Source organism: Aulostomus chinensis, chromosome 4 (genome assembly GCF_037954235.1).
Source record: "Aulostomus chinensis isolate RoL2024-O1b breed Wild chromosome 4, RoL_Achi_v1.0, whole genome shotgun sequence".
Lineage (NCBI taxonomy): Eukaryota > Metazoa > Chordata > Actinopteri > Syngnathiformes > Aulostomidae > Aulostomus > Aulostomus chinensis.
This window is the reverse complement of record NC_141323.1, coordinates 26,100,128-26,117,991: the sequence shown is the minus strand read 5'-3', so window position 1 is coordinate 26,117,991 and position 17,864 is coordinate 26,100,128. Positions and strand designations below refer to the sequence as shown.

The following is a 17,864-nucleotide window of genomic DNA, read 5'->3' as shown; positions in this document are numbered from 1 at the left end:
AGGCAAAAATTATATTTTGAGAGGGCCAATAAAAAATTGGGTGGGCTATCTTTTCCCATTTAAAAACATTTGCCAGTAGAAAAAAAGACACTGGCAGACTGAAGAACAGCAACATTTTGTGTAAAAAATCTGCTTTTGCTCAGCATAGCCAATTTCCAGAGCTAGTAATCCAATGTCTGCACACAACAGCACTCTAAACCATGAACTCTTATCACTGGTGTTCTCCTTTAGCTTAGTCTGCATTTAATCACATTATTTAGCACGACTAGCCGACCGTGTTTTCACCATTTGATTCACAATTACAGTACGTCACGGTCGCGTTGCTTGTCAAAGCTTTTCGTGGTAAATGTGAAGCGTTAATGTTACCTGTCAGGTTCCTCTCGTGAAGGCCCCGGTGTCCTGTCACGCAGCCTTCGAGCCGCGGCGTGTCCAGTCCGATGTTGTGACAGAAGTTCGTCTAAAAACGACACGCGCAGGAAATAAAAAATAAACAAACGAACTTGAAGCGATTAAAACTACTTTTTAACGACACCAGACGGAATGACAAGAGCCAGTGTTCATTTAATACGTGAAATATGAGCACGACTGGAAGAAGCTCGCTTACCCAGTTGCCTCACTGATGACGTTCTGCAAGAGTTGGAAAATTGAAGTTCTTCCTTACAAGTCACTTAGTCCTGGCCAGTATTCAGTTTGATAGTACATAAATCGAAACATATCAACATTAAGAACGGTTTAAGAGGTACAATTGCTCACGTACTTGTCTCTGTATAAGTAGGAGCGAGAGAAACGTTGAATGAACTCTGGGGTGGAGGTGATTCACTGCCCTGAACACCCAGTGAATGTACGACTTTTCCCACACTGCTTAAGAGTATCAGTTAACACGAGCTGGAGTCTCAATGTGGGAATAAACTCCAAAATTTTTACTCCTTCACTGCTTTGTGTCAAACTCCAGATTTTTTCACTCAGAAATTTGCTGTGCATGCAGCCCCCTTGAAACATTACTATTTATGTCTTTAATGCACCAAAACCTTTATTTTTCTGGGGTTTTGAGTGGTTCTGGGTCATGAATCAAAATTTAAATTGGACAAAAATGTCATGCAGGGTCACTGGGGCCACACGTTTCATGTTCTCAACAGATTAAAACTATAGAGTGTGTGACATGTGGTGTGTTTGTCAGGAGCTTTCAAGACCAAAGTTGTTGACACACAAAAGAAAGAAATATGTCAAAGTTTGTTCATTCTTATGAGATAAACTGAAAATTGGTTGCAGAGTGACGACAAAAATGGAGAAATCCTCCTCTTCATTACTCAGTCAAAACCACGGACACACACACACACACACACACACACACACACACACACACAAATAGTTTGTGTTTATGAGAAGATAAAAAAAATTGACTGTGCTTCAATGAAGATAAATTGTTGAATATCAATCCTCTACAAATGTGCATGGGAGTGTAGTTGTTGTGGCCGAGTGGTTAAGGCGATGGACTAGAGATCCATTGGGGTCTCCCTGTGCAGGTTCGAGTCCTGCCAACAATGTTAAACTGCTGTTCCAGAGGAGAAAACATCTGCTCCTACTTTAGGTCCATGTGTCAAAGGTTTTCTTTCAAGGGCTGTAGCAGCTGATGATGAGGGAGAGAGAGAGGATTGGTAGCATGTTGTCTTGTCTCAACCATTCTGGTGTTGACCAAAATCTTTGTCGATACTCCAGCGGTGGTGAAGGTGATGGAAATGTTCCTAGTGGGACAGTTCCATGTTCAACCAGTTTCATCTGGAGCTGAGGTGGAACTTAGGGTTAAGTAGGAATTGGTTTGGTTTAGTCCCTGGGAATGTCAGTTGGTGTGTGTGTGTGTGTGTGTGTGTGTGTGTGTGTTTACATGCAGACTTTCCCTTGTGACAGCTGATTTGGTTTGGAATCCATCTTAGTCAGGACATTTTAAGAAATTCTATCATGTAGTTGGAGTTATTTTGATTTACAACACTGGGAAAAAAAATCATCTCCCCTCCAAAAACCCTCCTCTTCAACTTTGTACCCAAGTTGTCTCCTCATCAGGCACCACAGGATCCAGTAGGTTCAGTTAAAACAAGTCATTAGAGATTTAAAAAACATTTTGTCCATTTGACATCAGGACTGCTCCCAGATCATCTCAATGACCTCATCCCTGCACCAGAGTACCGCCCAAATTCATCAAGGACAGCAAACATGAGCAGGTCTAGATTCACCTCCATCTTTGGAGGTTGTTGAATTTCCTCCTGAGGACCGTCAGGCTGTTTCCTTACTTTGCTGTGACAAAACAGCAGACAGCAACAAGGACTGCTGCAGTGCACTTGGTAAAATCACCATCTGTAGACTGGACCAATATGCTGATGTGATCCTTTGATTAGTTAGGATCAGTCAGAGATCAAAGACTGAAGCAGGAGATCAATGCACAGAATTCAGAGATCAAAGACAGCATTCAGAGATCAAAGACTCCTGGAGCGTTGCCTTCTCTTGTCTTTGGTCCTGGATGTTACTGAATGTTTTACACATTTCTTTTTAAGAAAAAACTTGCATTACATTTCAAGGAGTTTTTCCTGCCAATACAGGACAACACCCACTCACAAACCAGTGCTGGACAAGTTCCTTCAAAGCTGTAATGCCTTATTTCTTTTTTTTTTTGTCTCTATTTTTTTTTTTACCTGTCCTGTTCAGTAGCTGAGGCAAGCAGCATCAGTGTTCCTGGTGCCTTGTTGTACTGAAGCAGTTTTATTCTGCATAGGAGGAATCTGATAAACTGCTCCTATTGCCATTTATGTTTAATTTTATTAGGAATGGTGTTGGTTCATTGATGAAGCTACCGGACTGAGGCTCAGGAGTGGACAGGAAGAGAGAACAGGGACAGGACAGTGAAGACAAGGGGGAGGGGGGAGACAAAAACAACAACAGCAATAGCAGAAAACAACAACAGAAACACAAAAAAACAAACAAAAACCAAATAAACAAAGAAAAAGTAACAACAACAAAAGAAAAAGAAAGAAAAAAACAATGGTTGCAGAATTTCCGGTGCAGGCTTACCATCTGGTTTAATATAATTTTAAGATAAATGTCTGAGTGTGTGATTATGGGTCAGTTGTGCGCTCCATGCGTTTATGTGTGTATACACGTGTGTACCTGTATGTGTGTGTGCTACGGTTTTTCTTGGATGCTGTGCGTAGCTGGCTGTAGCTGATGTGGGGGGCCAGGACATCGCACCCCCAGTCCAGGATGGCAGGTAGGTCAGGACCAGGTCACCAGAGCACCCCGAAACTCCCAGGACACGGAGACCCAGGCCCCCCCCCCCCCCCCCCCCCAGGAAACAACCACAGGCCCAACCCATGCCAGGATCCATAGGAAAGCATAGGAGCAGCAACCCCCACCCAGAAGCAACCCACAGAGAGACGGGGCAGAGATGACCCTAGTCCCGCCGGGCACCCCCCCCCCCCCCAGCATGAGCAGAGCCCAGGGGCACAGGGCCCCTCCAGCCTGAGACCCGACCAGAGCCCCCCAAGGGGTCCGCCAGTGGCGAGGCCGACACCCACCCACACCCCACACCCAGGCGGGGCAGCCACAGCCCACCACAACGACCAGGCCCACCGCCCCTGACCAGAGCTATCCCCCCCCAACCCTCGATCCCCATCCCCTCTACTCATCCCCTGTTCTCCCCCTCCCCCCAGAGCAGGAGGGCTTCAGGCTATAGGGCACCACCAGCCAGCCAGCCGGGACCCCCCACTCCCCGGAGAGGCCCAGCCCACCCGCCAGGGTGAGTCGAAGGCACGCACGCCCAGGACCGCCACCCCCGGAAAAAACAATCATACTCTCATCTTCTTCCATACAGGGGCTGAGTACTCCATAGATGCTGATATGGTCCAGGGCACCTCAGACTTGGTGAAACCGCCAGCGAGCGATCCACCGCACAACAGCAGGGCCTGTGACCACCGGGAAGAGGACCACCCCCCCCCCCCCAAAGAGCCCCGGCCAGGCCCCCAGGCCTGCAATGGTGCAGTTAGCAAAGGAGGCAGCACTGGACCCACTCCCTGCCCCAGCTGCCCCCCCCATCCCAACATGGTGCAGGGTGCGTGTTGTGCATGGGAATGTAGATGTGATGATGTGGATGACTAGAATGTAGTTAAAATTGGTGGAGGCACCCAGGGCATGGGGGCCCCGCCGGTTGCAGACGGCAGAGTTTCCCAGTACATCCTCATGCACTCCCCCAAGCCCTAAATGTCTACGATGTGATTAAAATTGGGGGGTCCAGCCCCTCAAGGCCTAGTGATACATAAGATGTGATGTGATGGGACAGAGAGGCAATGAGAGGGGCTGAGGAATGGGCCAGACCTGCAGGGGGCCAACTTCCAGACTGGCCCCGCTGACCAACCCGTCACCACTGCAACCAGCCGACAGGGAGTCTAGCCTCCCTGGTTCAAGGGTCAGATTGGAGCACCAAGGGGCACTGTCCGGAGATCCGGGCAGAAGGCCCACCACGGTGCAGTGCGAGGGCAGGGAGGGCCCAGGCCCCCAGTGCACAGCAGAACCCCCAGCCAGCAGCCCTTGGTCAGGGCCCCCAGTTCGATCAGCATCAAGGAGGTCAGCCCCCATCCCTCAGACGTCCCCCAGCATCCTCCCTTTGTCCGGAGTGGCGGCAGTCCAGGACACCGCGCCAGGGCCCAGCCCCCATGAGGATGGGCCAAGGTTAGCAAACCCCTCCCAAATGTGGGTGCGACCCCCCTGGGGGAGCGGCAGGGCCCCAGGCCAGCAAGTCCCAGGCGACAAGCAATCCACCTCTACCTCACTCTCCAGCGCCTTACCTTCCTCCCTCCCTCCCGACCCCCCTCCCCCTCCCCCCGACCCCCCTCCCTCTGCAACCCCACCTAACCTTCCTTCCCCACCCTCCTCCCATCGTCTGGAGGTAAATATGCCCCAGCCCCCACCGCAGGACCCCACCGGGGGACCGGCGTGAATTGTCGGCACCAGAGCCCAGGGCCCCCCCCCTGCAGGGTCCCAATGTCACTGGTGACAATTCTTTTACCAGCCATGACCTTGGACAAGAACTTCTCAGGAGGAAACTTATCATGGTGGCACAGTGAAGAAAACTAGACCTGAGCTGCCTGCTGAAATCTTGCAGGTGAAGGACAGAGCTCCACCTCTTTGACAGACACCACCACTGTTGGCTCATGTTGTCAAAAAAAAGTGTGTCAGTTTTTGACACACACGCATCTAAACACACACACATACACATGCATGTTCTAACACACAGAGACTTTTCCTCTTTTTTTGTTTTTTACTGGTTTTAGAACCAGTAGTTGGTTTCTGTTGGTTTGATTTGCTTGACTGGTTGTTGTTTGTTCGACCTTGCAAATCCATATTTTGGGTTCTGGCTTGTTCTGCTTTTCATTTTGTGTTTGTATTAAAGTTCTGTTGCTGAAAAAGACACTTTTTTCCCTTTTTGTTGAAGTAAATATATGTGGGTCGAAATTGACCCATAACACCATGGATGTTACAATAGTTAATAATATTGAAATGAATAATAAATCAAACCAATCCATGTCAGAGATGTGTTCTAACACCCCTCAGTAATGGTCAGCAAACACAACAACCTTTTGTTTATTTCTATTATTTTCTTGAGGTTCATTTGATCATTTTTTAACTGAAATCGAGGGTTTACTGACTAAAAAAAGGTCCAGAGGCCCACATCAAAATATTCCAATCAATATTTCCATGGATAAGGAAGCCTAACAAGGTAACCAAGAGATGGGAAACAACTTGGATGATAGAAAATTGTTTTTAATTTATTTGACAGCTGATTGAAGACGTGGGTCAAAACTGACCTGTTAACATCAGGGATGGAAACAGAAAGCGAACACAAGAGGAAGGTTCAAGCTATGAAAAAGGAGTTTGATAAAAATCTTGAACTGACAGTAGAAATATCCTTTTGTGTGTTTACCTTTGTTGACAGAAGTCACTTTAGCTTGGCAGTGAAAAGAATCTCTGCTAGCTTGACAAATAAGTGCACAAACTAGGTTCAAGCTGGACTTTGGACACTGGTATCTGCAACAACTCCCATCAACTCCTAATCTAGCATCTCTGCTGTGGTCAAACTATTTTACAGAACATTTGACAGACCTGTGGAGCAGTGAGGACAGACATGAGTTGATCCACATGATCCACTGAAGCATCATTTTACCCTGCCACTGAGGTCACCAACATGAGCTGGAGTTGGGAATCTTGAACTGAACCTGGTATCACAGCGACACCTACTGTTGCAAAATGGAACAGCAACATTGAACCCAAGTGCAGGATTAAAGGGAGACTGATGGTCGCTGTTTGGGTTTTTGAAAAACAAGGAGGGCGTTGGTTCAAGCTGGATTCTCAGAGACTATTTCCCCAACCTCTACATTGGCATCTACACTGTCATCCAGTCATGTGACTGAAGTCATCCAGTCATGTGACTGAAGTCATCCATTCATGTCAGTGATGTCACTTGGCAGGACTGTCATTGCCTTCACATTCTAGAAAAGAATCCAGACTCCACATTTACTCCTATCTATTATTGTGTACCACCCTCCTTTATATTGAGAAGTTGAAGTGAGCAACTTTGATAAAAGTCACTGAAATCCTCCAAGGTTTCCTCCTTGTCTGCTGTAAACATGAACACATGCATGGATCCTGCTACCTCTCACATGTTAAGCTGACACTTGACAGTGACAGCAGGAGAACAAAAAATCCCAGTGTGTCATCAACATTTCCTGGAAACTAAATGATAGAAGCTGTTGAATTTCTGTATCAGAACAAGGAGAAAGGAGCCCCAATGAAAGAGTGATGATTCTTTATTTTGATTTTGTTCCTCACTCCTACACAAGAGAGTGAAAGTGTCGGCTGGCTGGGAGCAACTGCCTGCTTCAGAATGGGACGAGCCTCAGGACTTTCCAGTGAGAGCTGCAAAGCTTTCACTTTATCAATGGAATCACTGGGAAAAGAAACTCATCCTGTCAGATGAAGGCCAAATAGTTTTGCTTCACTGTGTTGAGGGAGGGTTTGTTCAGATGATTCCAGAAGAATAAATCAAAACATCATTTAACATGAAGAAGAAGTGAATGCAGAGTTTCATTGATGGTTTCAGAAATCAGCCTCTGGGTTCATGGTGCTCCAATCTTCAGACAACTGAAAACCACCTGAGTTGAGTTGTATTCCATCATGGAAAATTAAAAGGAAAAAGGTAGTGTGGCCGAGCGGTCTAAGGCGCTGGATTAAGGCTCCAGTCTCTGAGGAGGCGTGGGTTCAAATCCCACCACTGCCATTATAGGGTCACTGAAGAGGTGTGGCAGGTCTCACATGGCCTCTCCTCTGTCTTCCACCGATGGCTTCAAACCCAGGACCAGAAGAAGAATTGTCTTCTGAGTCCACAGACCTGACCATTGCTGCTCTGACTACCATGTTACCTCCTGGTTATCAGCGTGAAGTTAATGGTGATGTAATCAGTTGTTCCTTGTGTTTTATTACAGAGGCTTCATTGTTGATTAAATAATTTTAATTCTTTTCTTGAAGATTCACGCTGTTTCGCTCAAAATGTATAAAACTTCTTGCATGTTGGTGCCCCATCACACACAACAGGTGCACTTGTACTCTTTTCACTTCTGACCCACAAACATTCATAGTCTTCCAGTGAACGTCCAATTATCTTCTGAAATCAGTGATGAATCTTTCCCTGCTGAGACTCATTATCTCTGACTGTGACTAGCATGTGCTAGCAGAATACAGCACTCCTTCTGCATTATCTGTCTTTGTCTCTGACCAGCTCTCCTGCTCTCTTTCCTCCTACCAGTCAAAGCAGACATCTTCACCTACTGATCTTGGATCTGCTGCCCGTTCCTGCCTGGTAATAGAAGGAACCAGCACCTGGTTCTACAGGCTGAATTAACTCCAGGACGTTGGCCAGCCATGTCAGTTGAAACCTTATTTTTCCAAATAGAGAAAAAATAAGTCTGATTGTTAATGAAAGATGTCATCATGGCTTTGAAACTGTGGTTGGGGACAAGCCAACATGAGCACATTCATGGAAGAATAGCAATAAAAACAGGAAGTGTTAGTTAGCAAGTACTCACCAGTCTTTCACTATCATACATGAGTCCAGTGGAACAAAATGGCTGCTGCTGACTGTGCTGCCTGGTGGTGGATCACTCTTCACCATCCTCACAGGCCTTGATGGAACCAAAAAGGCGACTTCCTCAAGAAGATCTTCCAGGGGGTCCAGGTTAAAGCGGTGCCCCAGCTGGCACCAGGCGCTGACCCAGGTCCTGCATGTGAGATACTGTCAGTTCTGTTCTGCCCTGCTCACAACCACAGGCTGGTGTTGAGGCCTGCAGCAACCAGGGCCCCAGTCACCAAGTGTATAAAGGCTGGTCATTGTGGCAGTGGGAGGAGTCAAAATGAAGACAGATCAATGTGAGCAGGACGTGACTGCAAAAGTAAGAAGAACTTGACCATGTTTCCTACAGTACCCAGGAGGCTTGGTAGTTGTTGAAGGAAGCTCCAAAAGCAAAGAGCAGACAGCAGGATATAAAAAGAAAAGATCCAGACACTAAAACTACAAGTAGAAACAAGATGAAATACTAAAAGCTTTGGAAAGATACTACAAGGTTGTATATACATTATTATATACACTACTATTCTCCATGACTCCTAAAGAGGAACAGGAAGAATTAGAATGTGGATCATGCAACCTAAACTAAAACTTCAGTCAGATCAAATTCAGATTAAAGCAAGAGTCTCCAGATCAAATTCAGAATTCCTGATGATGTCATCAGGGCTTTGACAGTAACTAGAATTCTGTCTTTGATCTCAGGAGGACATGAAAGAAACACAATTGAGGAAAGTAGAAGAGAGCACATTCAGCTTCATTAGAAACACTTGAACTGTTGAACAGTAGAATTTGTTTGAAGCAGTTTACAACACTTAGTGACAGGATTGAAGAGGGAAGATTTTTCTACTTTAAATTTAATTCTAACTTCCAAGTCAAGTCAAGTCAATTTTATTTATAAATGCCAAATCACAACATAAGTTATCTCTTGACACTTTACAAGTTTATCTCATGAGATCGGTACCCTGGAAGGTATCACCTTGATGCTTGATGTTCCTGCCTGTTAAAAGGAAGGTTTTTGTCACCACTGTTGCAGGATGTGCTTGCTGATGGAGAATTGTTGGGTGTAGATTCATTGAAGGAGTTTGGTACTGGACCTGCTCTACCTGTAAAGAGTCATGAGATAACTTTTGTTGTGATTTGGCGCAAAATAAATAAAATTAACTTGACCAGTGTTATTTGTGGTCTTTTGTTAATTGCATGCCACATGAAATTATTATTGGTCAGTTTTCTAGTGACAGTCTCACAGTGGCAAGACAAGAACACTTCTACAATTCTACAATTTCATTTAGCAGACGCTTTTGTCCAAAGCGACATACAACACAAGCAAGAATTTAGACTGAATTAAGGAAAAGTCCATAGGAAGCGCAAAAGTGCTTCAGTTGTGATTTGGTCACAGGTACTGCCATCTAGTGGCAGAAGAAGTGTCGAAAAGTGTAGAAAATTGATTGATGGGTGGAGTTTGCTGTGTTGAGAGGGATTTTCCTGTTTCTCTTGAGCACTTCTTCAATCAGAAAATACTGTAACGACCCTGCGTTAGTGTTCATGTTGTAACTGTTGTAATGTTCTATATTCTGTGTTAATCAATTGAGTTGGTAAGGGGCGGGGGGCGTAAGCGTGTGAGAGAGACGAGTGCGTGTGTGCTGCGTGTGCGCTTGGGTGGGAGAGCAGAGAGAGAGAGGAGAGAGCGCATGCTGAAAGATCGTGAATTGACATTGTTTTTGTTCTTTTTGGCGTGGTTGCGGCCGACAGTAACCATTCCTGTTACCAAAAATAAATGGTCAACTGGTGAAAGCCTCCTTCATCATTTCGACACGCCCTGACGGACGCTACAATACTTTCCAATTGAACAGTTAGAAAAATTTAACTTTTTGCAAAATGGGAGATGCTGGTTCTTCACATTTGACCTGCAGCGACAGCAGGGCCGGTTCTAGGAATGCACATAAGAGGGGGCAGTCAGAAATGTGAAGGGGGCATGTTCTTTTTTTTTTCTTTCTTTTTTTTTACACATTTTTAACACTGTTAGTGTTTTCTTCACGGCAGTTGTTAGCTGTGTGTCCAGATCTCAACCTGGAGAAGTGGATTGCACTCTGTCAGGCCTCTACACTAAGACCTGTCCAGCTTGGGTGTCCCACCTGAAGACTAAAGCTTCTGCTGGTATAGCTCTTAGGGTCACTGAGGCACGCAAACCCCCTGACCACAATAAGGTGGCAATCCCTCAGGGGGGGAACTGAAAAATAAATGAAATAAATAAATGAAAAGTAAAATAAAATATCCTTCATCCAGATTTTAACAACCAGGCAACAACATAACATTAATCTTAACTGGATGGCCTAATTCTCAAATACATTTCAAGCTAAAGGAAAGACTTGTCACTATCATCAATATTTACAAAACTGAAAGGAAGTCTTATGAAAAAAAAATCACCAAACATCAAGTTCTCAAACTAATTTATTTTTTTTATTGGCAACTTAATAACTAAAATCTCCTCCTTTCTCACAATTTTTTCCCCCACTCCACTCTACAAAAAAATAGTTAGGGAACTAATTTGTACAACATAACAGTTACAGAGCAGAACATATAACACATAACTTTTTTTCTTCTTTTTTATGTATTTTTTTATTAGCAACTTAATAACTAAAATCTCCTCCTTTCTCACAATTTTTTCCCCCACTCCACTCTACAAAAAAATAGTTAGGGAACTAATTTGTACAACATAACAGTTACAGAGCAGAACATATAACACATAACTTTTTTTCTTCTTTTTTATGTATTTTTTTATTAGCAACTTAATAACTAAAATCTCCTCCTTTCTCACTATTTTTTCCCCCACTCCACTCTACAAAAAAATAGTTAGGGAACTAATTTGTACAACATAACAGTTACAGAGCAGAACATATAACACATAACTTTTTTTTCTTCTTTTTTATGTATTTTTTTATTAGCAACTTAATAACTAAAATCTCCTCCTTTCTCACTATTTTTTCTCCCCACTCCACTCTACAACACCAGTCTCCTGTTTCCTTGTGCAAAAACTCTCACAAATTCATCCATATCCAAGTTACTGGTTATGGACTTCTCATGGGCTGAGATGACCAAATTTATCTTTCGCTTGTGTAACATGGTGCGACGATAAGGGGTTAGGACCCGTGACAATGTGGAGAAGGAATGCTCACACGATGCTGAAGACACACCAATTACCAGGGCTGTTACATACAATTTATGCAACTCAGGAAAAGCTTCCTTGTACTCCTGTAGGTGTTTACAGACAGTGGATAGGTCTGTTTCATTTGGACATTTCTTGAGCAACATCTGTTTTGCCACAAGAATTTCATTTTTTAGATCATCTGCCACAGTGCCAGCCAGCGCAGACAGAGGATGCAACACGGTTGAATCTAGAAATGTGCTGGATTTGGGTGCAAGACTAGATATGGCTCTCATCAGCTCAACGTTCTTCTGAGAAAATCTATTCTCCATTTCTGAAATGGCCCTGTCAAGGATGTTGAGCAGAGATCTTTTCAGAGACTGAGAGAGGGAAATGGTTGGATCGTCCGAGTCTGTATGGCCCACAGTTGAGAGCACAACACTTTGACCAAGACATTTGCTCATTGTCCTCCTTCTCTTTGGAGGCGGTGCATCATCCCCAGCAGCTGACTGAGATGACTCTCCCCAATCCTCATCTTCACGGAGGCTTTTTAAGGACTCCAGTGCTGCACCAACAACCTCAGAAGCACTGCACATATCCACAGACTGAGACTGTAGAATTGCATTTGCTCGTTTCAAGACACCAAGCACCCGCACTAGAAACTTTCCAGTCTCAAAGAAGTGATGCCTCTTAATTTGACACAGCAGGCCCGATGCCTCGGTCCACAGGTCAACAGCAGCACTATCATCCTCTGTCAACTCAGATAGGATACTGACAATATGGTCTTGATTGTCAACAATGCACCTTGTCACCTCATAGTGGCTTGTCCATCGGATTTCAAGCAGCCTTTTAAGGTTAGGTGCATTATATTTCTCAGACACATAGTGGTGCTGAAAAAACTTGTACAATGAACTAGAGAGGTCAAAAAATCTCTTTGCACATGGTTCACTCTGGATGGCATGCACAACCACTAAGTGCAGTTGATGGTTGTAGCAGTGGATGTCTGGGATATACCTAGCAAGCTTGTTTTGCAGCAGAGCTTGTACACCACCTCTTATCCCACTCATCACAGAAGCTCCATCATAACACTGGCTAAGTGTGTTGTCAGCACTGTAGCCAGCATCAGAAAGGTGTGTCAGTATTTCAGACGTGATGTACTCTGCATCAAGTTGATGCAAGTCAAGCAACCCAATAAGATGCTCCTCTGGCATGGAATTGCTGACAAATCTAATCATCACAGACAAATTTTCCACATTGCAAAGTTGCAATGTGCAACTGCATGCAATTGCAAAAATTTGAGGCAAAACCCTGCAGAATCAGCATTTTCATATTTTTTCCTGACCTCTGCAAGCACCATGTCTGCCAGTGTTTGGATCATTTCATTTTGGATATCCTTAGATGTGTATTTTGCATTCTTTGGGATACCCTTAGCAATGCTTGCTAGCTTCTCATCCTTCTCTCATGTATACTCCATGAGTTTCAGAAAAAGCCCTGAAGCAACATCATCACCACCTGCATCATGTCTCAAAGTTTCTGCAGTCCCACGGAGCCCCAACTCATTCACACAGAGAAACTTAATAGCACTGCCCACACTCTTGACATAATAATGATTTTTTTTCAAGTTGGGTTTTACCAACCAACAGAGAGTCAACAGTACCCCCTGTAGCCTCTCTGCTTTTGTGCTGAGTCCAGGTGGTGGAAGAGTGCACATGGTTGTGGCTGGACACATGCCTCTGTAGCCCCATGTCTCGTTCGAGTGCTGCTTTCCAATTGTTAAAACCAGTAAGGGTAAAAACAACATCCCTCTCATTAGCAGAGCTACCATATTTCCGACAGGGGAAACAGAAGCATGCGTCCCGCACAACAGAGTACTCCAGCCATGGTCGTGAGCGGTACCAGGCAGGATTGAATGACCTGAATGTCGCACCAAATGCACGCTTTGGGTAGCTACCCAGTATTGGCTGGGATGGTGCATTGACATTTAAGTCACTAGGTAGCTGAGCAAGGGGCTTTAAGGCAGCACATGTTGAGGGAGGAGGAACAGGAGAAGCAGTGCTTGCTGATGGTACAGGTGTATTTATGCTAGCTACTGCCTCTGATGCACTAGTACTAGCAGCAGCATCACTGCTACTGCTTTTAGTACATGCAAGAGGAGCAACACTTGTTTTAAATGCTCTGAAAAAAGGATGCATCTCGCAGCATTAACTCTCTCTTTGTGAGCAACTGAAAGGTGGAGTGCAAAGTGAAGTTTTGAGAAAAACATCTTCTTTATTTATTTATTGAATTCTTTTTTTAAAATTATTTCCCTGAGCAGTTTGAAACAAAACTGTGCAGAGGGGCGGGGCTTCACGTAGGGGTCCGGCAGACACCGCTCATTTGTCCTCAGTCTGTTAGATGCAGTGTACAGATGTGCTTGTGACTTGAGAAATGCTCCCAGTGGGTAAAAAAACAGCAGACTATTCCCCATTTGACTGCACAAATGTATATATGAATGTTATATTAACTGTTATTTGAGTTGTTGTCAATCATTAGTTATATCACGGGTCGCTACGACGAGTTTGGTGGAGTTTTTACTGCTTCTTCCAACTCCTACCCCGCTGACTTGACACTCTCTGGCTGCGTCTTGCCTCATTTGCATACTCACAGTGATTGGATGTTTACAGAGGGGCGCGGAGTCCTGACAGCAGGCTGTGTGAGGACACACACTGCACCGACATGAGAGAAGAGAGGGGGCTGATTGACGTGTGTTTCTATCAGCGGATTTTTCACTTCTAAAAGTTTGATTTGAGGGGGCAGGACATCTGTTTGAGGGGGCGTTGCCCCCTCTTGCCCCTGCGTAGAGCCGGCCCCGAGCGACAGTCTCACAGTGGCAAGACAAGAACACTTCTACTTTTAATGTTGACAGTTTGTTCAACACTAAACTTCATCCAGTACCATGTTGTCAAACACTGGAACATCCACAGCACCTGAACAGGGACTTGAAGCCTGGACCCTCAGATTAAAAGTCTGATGCTCTACCGTCTGAGCTACTCAGGCTCTTTCTACAGCATTTAGACAGGAAAAGAAACACCTGTGAAGGTCAAACTGCTGCTTTCTTGACTTGTTCAATCCTCCATGTTCAAGTCCACCATGCTTTTGATTGGCTCTGATTCTCTGTGGCAAAATCCAACAAGAGGCTCCAAAAATGTCTTGAATGTCATAAGAATGCACAGGACAAGATGGTAGTTTCCTTCATGTCTGCAGTTCCTCCACTGGAAAGTAAAGTCAATGCTGTTCTTCTGCTGAAACCTGGGATCGGACCAGGGACCTTTAGAGCTTCAGTCTAACGCTCTCCCAACTGAGCTGGACAATATAAATACTATTATTGCTGCTGTTGCTGTTGTTGGTTGTGTGTCTGTCTACAATCCCCCTGTCCCTCTGTCTTTCTCTCTGCTTGTCTTTCACCCTCATCTTGTTCCCCATCTTTTTGTCATTCTCTCCCTCCTGCATTTGAAGCTGTCCTTTATTAGTCACAACTGTCTTGAGCTCAGGAGCCAAACTCACCAAAAACATATGCAAGTGGCTTTGGACAAAAGCATCTGCTCAATGAAATTGTAGGATTGTAGAATTTTATAAATGTAGAATATAATTGTATAAATGCTCTCTATCACCACCCCAACGTCTGTGCCAGGGTCTCTGGCCAGTGGTCAATGGCTCCTATCACCTGCCCAGGATGGATCAAGCTTGCTTGTCTTTGTAATTCTGCACTTATTAGAGACCTGGAAACAAAGGAATGCTGAAAAAGAGAAAATAGGACCTCACACAAATGGGCTTGTGACACAATTTTAAAGAATTGTGTCAATGTGAATCTTTTACAAATGTGTGTGTGAATGTGGTTGTTGTGGCCGAGTGGTGAAGGCGATGGACTAGAAATCCATTGGGGTCTCCCTGCTCAGGTTGGAGTCCTGCCAACAACGTTAAAGTGTTGATGTTCTGGAGGAGACAACATCTGATCTTTGTTAGATCCACGAGTCAAAGGTTTTCTTTAAAGTGCTGCAGCAGCTGAGGATGAGGGAGAGACAGAATTACAAACCATCTTAGTGAGGACATTTTGAAAAATGATGGCATTTTGCCACAGTTATTATTGACTTGGAACACTGCAAAAATATCCCTTCTCCAAAAACCCTCCTCTTCTACTTTGTACCCAAGTTGTCTCCTCATCAGGCACCACAGTGTCCAGGATGTTCAGTCAAAAAATCATTAGTGATTTTAAAAATGTCCATCAAACACAAAATAAGGCTTCAAATAGGTAAAATCACCATCTGTAGACTGGACCAATATGCTGATGTGATCCTTTGATTAGTTTAGGATCAGTCAAAGATCAAAGACTGAAGCAGGAGATCAATGCTCAGAACCCAGAGATCAAAGACAGAATTCAGACATCAAACACATACCTGATGGAGGCTACACCCCCCCCAGACAGTTTCCATTTAAGTTGTAAGTTTTATTTTTAAAGTCTAGTTTTTAAAGTTTAGTTTTAAAATCTCATGACACTTCACAAGTAGAGCAGGTCCAGCGCCTCACTCCTTCAATCAGATTCTTCTCCGCTTCGAGGACCCTGACACCCCCCCCCCCCCCAGCACCAGAGTCACACTACCACCTGACGACACGCCCCTCAGTGTGACCGCAGCAGACGTGAGGAAGACCTTTCAGGGAATCAACCCTCGCATAGCTGCACGCCCAGACAACATCCCAGGGTGAGTACTGAAGGACTGTGCACCACAGCTGTCTGAGGTGCTGGCAGACATCTTCAACACCTCACTGGCGCTGTCACCTGTCCCCACCTGCCTAAAGACTGCCACTATTGTCCCTGTCCCCAAGTGCTCCACAGTGACAAGCCCAAATGACTACTGACCCATTGCACTCACCCCAGTAGTCATGAAGTATTTGAGAGGCTGGTCAAGGCCCACATAGACGCCTCCATCGACATCTCTGTGGACCCCCCACCAGTACGCCTACAGGCAAAACTGCTCCACTGATGACGTCATTTCATCAGTGGTCCACGCAGCCCTCATCCATCTGGAGAGCAGGAACTCCTATGTCCACCTTCTCTTCGTGGACTTCTCCTCTGCCTTCAGATTTCAGGTTCTACCTCTGTAAAATTGAAAGTAAAGTAAATGAAGCACCTGTGAAGGTAAAACTGATGATGTCATGACTTGTTCAGTCCTCCAACATTAAAGTCCAACAAGCTTTTGATTGTCTCTGATTCTCTGTGGCAAAATCCAACAAGAGGAAACAGAAAATCTTGAGGTTGTCTCACTTTTTTTTTTAAAGAAACTCTGCATAGGACAGTGATAGGATGCTTGTTTCCTTGGATGAAAAAGTCTGGTACTCTCATCTTCTTAAACATTTACTTGTTCAATCAGGACAAGAGAATCTGAGCTTGGATGTCATTTTGTAGTAAAAGGTGAATTAAACTTGTAAACATCAGCTGGTGTTCACTCTGATGATGTATCGATGGTCTGTATTCTGCCTTCTGTAGCACGATGCTGCTGGGAAGAAGCCTGATTATGTCAGAGTTGTGTTCAGTGGCTCCTGCTGGGTCCATTTCTGACAAATAGGCTCCAAAGAGTTCAGGTGTTTAAAAGCTCAGGGTTGCTGTTAGCAGACGAGGTGGCCGAGTGGTTAAGGCGATGGACTGCTAATCCATTGTGCTCTGCACGCATGGGTTCGAATCCCATTCTCGTCGCAAGTGACTCTGGTTTCTACTCCTAGATTATGGAATTACTGTGAGGCTTTTAACTGACACAGATACCAGTTGAGTCAACTTCCCTTTCACAACCTGACCAAAACAACTCTGACACCCAGAGCTCACATGTGTCAATCACCTCTGTAGAAGGTCACACAGAGCCATAAATCCTCCCATCAGTGAAGAAAACTGAAGACACCTCTTGGATGTGAGCTGAAGCGTCTTCAAGAAACCTGAAACAGTTCACTTGGTACATTTAAATAATTCTACAATTTCTTTAAGCTTTTGTCCAAAGCCACGTGCATGTATCACATGTATATAATATATATGTGATACTCTTTCATCTACTCATGAACCAAAAATGCAGTCTAATACCAGTAAATTTGTGCAGAAAAATGTCATTTGTGCTCCTTCTTTTATTTATTTGTTTATTTAGTATTTTTTAATGTATTTTCTTTCAATTCACATTTTGTCCATTAACTTCATAATCACTCTTCACAGTCGCCATCTCATCACATGACTAAAGTTTGGGTTCTGTATTGGTGGTAAAATATCCTTCCATGCCCCTCACTAGTTTGCACACAGAAAAGCATATTTTACTGGTTTCAAATCTCTTAGTGTGTTCTCTCACTTAAACCAGCTGTGGCAGCTTTCATTGTGTGATTGATTTTAAAATATAAATATGGAACAGAACCATTGGAATAAGATGTCAGGACATTTGAAGGAATGTAAATCTCCTGTTGAAATGTTGCAGTGTGCAGCTGAGGCTCTCTGGCAGTGGCACAAGGAGCCACAATGGCAGAACCTGGACCCTCCTGGAGGAGAACCACAGG

General features: G+C 44.5%; 3 non-coding genes across 3 annotated transcripts; all 3 read left to right on the top strand.

Annotated features, from left to right (window-relative positions):
- The first annotated feature begins 1,462 nt into the window (after positions 1–1,462).
- On the top strand, positions 1,463–1,544 carry trnas-aga (transfer RNA serine (anticodon AGA)). The gene has a single exon. It is a non-coding gene; the product is annotated as a tRNA-Ser (tRNA).
- Positions 1,545–7,236: 5,692 nt separating this feature from the next.
- On the top strand, positions 7,237–7,318 carry trnal-aag (transfer RNA leucine (anticodon AAG)). The gene has a single exon. It is a non-coding gene; the product is annotated as a tRNA-Leu (tRNA).
- A 9,631-nt stretch (positions 7,319–16,949) lies between these two features.
- trnas-gcu (transfer RNA serine (anticodon GCU)) lies at positions 16,950–17,031 on the top strand. The gene has a single exon. It is a non-coding gene; the product is annotated as a tRNA-Ser (tRNA).
- The last annotated feature ends 833 nt before the right edge of the window (positions 17,032–17,864 follow it).